This window comes from Papaver somniferum, chromosome 7, assembly GCF_003573695.1.
Source record: "Papaver somniferum cultivar HN1 chromosome 7, ASM357369v1, whole genome shotgun sequence".
Taxonomy (NCBI): domain Eukaryota; kingdom Viridiplantae; phylum Streptophyta; class Magnoliopsida; order Ranunculales; family Papaveraceae; genus Papaver; species Papaver somniferum.
This window is the reverse complement of record NC_039364.1, coordinates 177,088,194-177,092,523: the sequence shown is the minus strand read 5'-3', so window position 1 is coordinate 177,092,523 and position 4,330 is coordinate 177,088,194. Positions and strand designations below refer to the sequence as shown.

Below are 4,330 nucleotides of genomic sequence, written 5' to 3'. Positions count from 1 at the left end.
TTTTCTCCCTATTTTTCATAGGTTCATCGTTCCTTCGTATTTTGGAATGCTCGTTCGTGCGTTCAGGTGCTCGTCAGTGCGTTGAACACACTTGCACCATTTTGGTCGGGGCTTACTCGATAGTAGCTCAGATGCCCGTACGTTGAATATTTATCACTAACCCATGGAATTCTGCTGGGAAGAACCACGAATTGAAGTAATGAAATATTATGAATAACGTAGAATGTTTCCGAATATTCAGTTAATGAATTTAAGAATTAGAAATAATTAATTGATGGCTCTATACTAGCAGACATGTTGTCCAGGAGCATTAATTATTAGAGGATTGGGTGATATGAGCTAGTTGAAGCGTCATATTTATTATGTATAGTATAGTCAGGGAAAACACGTTGTTGCATCCTGAAGACGTTATCGCTCTATACTAGTAGGCAAGATGTCTAGGAGCCGTCCAATCATAATGATACTATACACATGTCTTTTATATAGTCAGGGAAAACATTGTTACATCCTGAAGATGTTATTGCTCAATACTAGCAGGCAAGTTGTCTAGGATCCGTCCAATCGTTCGATTCTATATAAAAGTGATTACTGAAATTGCTTAGTATTCATGAGATATGACGTTGCCTCAGTTGAGAGACTGCATATTCACGTATGATCTGAGAGACAATATACTCAGTCAGAGATTCTTGTGGCATGAGATTTCTTGCTTCAATGAGAGACATGAGCCTCAATACTCATCTGATTGCTGGATCAGAAGCATGTACAATTATGGTTTTACGATTTTAGCTTTTGTCGAAAATCCACCATCTACACCAGAGAGCTCAAATTTCCAACTGAAGAAAAGGTCAAGTTCACGAATCCGGGGAATAGATTTTCAATATCATGATTTATAGTTATTTTATTTTTTTTCCCGAGTTCGAATTGTTATGTGTTTTGACTAGTCATTTTGGTATACATCTTATTTATTTATTTTGGTTGTTTGAATTTGTAGGATAAAAAGAAGGGTTAGATGACTGAATTTTTAATGTATATAAGAGATTTAAGTTCCCTGAGGTTAACAACAAAGGTTTATGTGATAAGCTTATTAAGATTTATAAGTTGTTGTAATTTATAAATGTATTAAGATTGTGTATTTTGTGGGTTTGGATTTGTAATTTTGATGTTGAGAGATTTTTATTTAAACTGTAGGATTTTTATGAGGATCCGATTGAGGAGTTGAGCAAGTATGGGGAAATTGATATTTTATTAAGACATTTGAGATCACGGTTGATCATATGGTAATTTAGTTTCTGAAACTCCATTGTCCAATGTCTTAACTTCCTGTAACCTATCTGTTTTAACATTATGGTTGCACCCGCTTTCCAAAAGACCACAACTGTCTTTGTTAACATTTCTTCTTGTCTTGTTTTGATCTATCAAAGGTGCAGGGATGGAGATCTGCCTAGTTTTGAAGGATGTACTATCTTGGAGGCTCTGAGGAATACTGACGCAGAGTTCAATATATCTTACAAGGGAAGGATATACTGTCTTTGAAACTCGACTCTTATATGCCTACCACTGGCTTTATATCGTTGCTTGTGCTGTAGGGTTGATCTATTAAACTTGATTCGAACCTGATAATGATCCTCCTCACAAGATATGTCTTGTTTGTATTACTTTAGTTACTTAATTTATGTAATTATAGATTTGTTATTGTGATCGAGCATCTTCTATTTTTGTCATTCTTCTGTTTTTGTTATTATATTGGATATGATTTACCAAAGTTATTTGATTTAAGATTTGAAGTGGTTTAGTAAAAATTATTTTGTTGTTTGTTCAGGTATGATCATGGGTGCAGCTGGGTCAACTGTGTGCTACAATCTTAAGTTAAGGCATCTCGTACTTGATATGCCTGTTATTGATTACAACTTGGCACTTCCTTATGCTCAGAATTCATAGAGTATCTTTCAACGCAGTATTTGCCGACTGGATATAGTTACTGTCCTTCTAATTATTCTTTTCATATATAAAGTTTGCTCTGTACCATCTTTTGTTGCTTTACATTGGTTTGGTTGGAAGTATTCCTCAATTGAATTTGTTGGTCTGTAGGTACAATCCACCAAGTATTTCTCAAGGGTGTAGAAGCATGGAATCAATATGGTGAGTTGCGGTGTCTGATCGCTATGTTTTTGTAAAATGAATGAAAGAATATTTGGGCATTTAGTTCTTAATTAATTGATTCATGTAACCTTGTTTGTTTGATAAAGGAAACGGCAACGATTCAGTTGAATACAAGCCTTTACCAAGTGGCCCAACAAATGGCACGGAAAAGTAGTCAAATGAATCTGGTGATGCAAAGGTTAGTAGCATATAAAAGGAATCTTGTATTTTAAATTTGTACTGGTATTAAAAATGGATAACTAAGCTTTCGTGTTATACAGGTACCGATGCTTCAGAATGTCCAATAGGAGGAACTTTGACTTCTATGCTTTGTATGGGTTTCAATCCTTGTTGTTCAAATTATTAAGGTCGCTAATCAGGAAGCTCAATCTGAGAAAGATGCTTCTTCGATATTATCAACTTGAATTGTGTAAGATCATCTACCGAAGCATCAGATACTACACATCAAGTGATTAAAAATCCTGAAAGAAAACGAAATGGGGTAACCGTTCTCTATTGCTTTCTTTATATATTTCATATTTATTAACTTTCATTGTGTAATCCGGATGGTTCCGATGGCATCTTCTTGTGTTGGTTCTTGGTTTGAAAACTATCTTGAATGGCTTGGAAACTTATACTAGTTTAGTAGCTTTGTTATCAACAATTTAGTTATCAGTTTGAAGTCTCGAATAATGTCCCAGCTTTATAGGTTTAGTTCATGCAACACTTTGGACTGCTTGTTAGTAATACTTCATGAAAGAAATGGTTATATACATCGTCTAGTATGAGACACTTTTCGTATTATGATTCATAAATGAAGTAATTTGTGAAATCTAGTAATGATATATATAGCAGTGTCGGATCTATTTGAAGTGATTAAGAAAGAAAGTGATGAGATTATGAGTATTTTTCCTCAGGTAGTGCATTTTTTCCAGAGAACCATAGTTGATGGTTTCTCTAGAGGAGGCTCCAATTAATGCTTTTTAATCCTTGTGGTATGCAAATTACCAATGAACATCAGTATAAATATCCTTGAATATGCTACTAGACTGTATGTGGGGTATTTTTCAGTAACTTCACGACTTAAGTGCCTAATGAATCCTTTTTTGTGTAACTTTTTTTTTGCTTTCAGGTGAACCATTATGAAGTGTTAGTTCATTTTACCGCAGGTCTATCAAGTGGGTGGGGTTAGTTCTATTAGAGCATAGCTCGGTTGAACCCACCAAGCTTTGGTATGTCAAGTTTGGTTGTCATATTTTAGTGAATCAAAACTCATTTAAAGAGTCGCTTGATTATTTACTAGAGCCAAGTTCGTATAGGTTAGCTAGAAAGTTACCAGGATATGAGATTTACAAGTATTACGTGAAGACTTGAAGAATGTGAAGAAGTAAAGAGCTACATCGACGACATCATCCTTCCTCTTGAGGTTAGTAATATTTGACTTGAACTATTTCATTCCTAACGTATCTTTCAAGTCGTGCATACTGAAAAAATAACTACGAAGCGTGAATGATTATACTCTAGTTAGACATAGTATTAGGGAATTACAATACGAAGTATAACGTCTATCTTTTGAACTTCGTATATAAGACATCGACATAATCGTATGAATGCTATTGTGATTATGTATGGGTATGGGTGAGGATTTCGTCCTAAGAAACAATGTTTTACATTCGTTTAAAGGAAGCACAACTCATAAACTTGTTTTATGAATCGAAAGGGAAATAGCTAGGCTTATTGGTATTGTTATTCATTGCAAATCTTTGGATTACCAATATGTGTGTTTGGTATAACCGCTCATAACTTGTTTATGTATCTTGGTAAAACTATTCATAATGCCTGACGTTTGTATTGGTATGACTTTTATTAGTGAAACCGATCTTAAGTAATCACCTGATATGGTATGATCGATATATTGTAATTGGTATGACCAACTCTAGACATTGGGGAACCAATCCTAGTAAAAGGTGCAACCGATCACAAGTATATGGAATCGATCCTTATAAGAGGTACAACAAGTCTTAGTAATTGGTAACCGATCCTATAACTTGTGCAACAGATTACAAGTAAATACCATAATTATGTGGTAACCGATCCTAGTACCTAGTCAACCAATTTTTGGAAAGCTAGTGTGACCGATCTTAGTACCCACATGGAGGTAGAACTGAAATTTGTTTTGGTAGAACCGTGA

The 4,330-nt window shown here is 34.7% G+C and overlaps 1 long non-coding RNA gene across 1 annotated transcript; it reads left to right on the top strand.

The window, feature by feature from the left end:
- Positions 1-2,013: 2,013 nt before the first annotated feature.
- Positions 2,014-3,422, top strand: LOC113293851. Its single transcript, XR_003332614.1, has 4 exons — positions 2,014-2,139; positions 2,247-2,338; positions 2,421-2,641; positions 3,272-3,422. It is a non-coding gene; the product is annotated as an uncharacterized LOC113293851 (long non-coding RNA).
- The last annotated feature ends 908 nt before the right edge of the window (positions 3,423-4,330 follow it).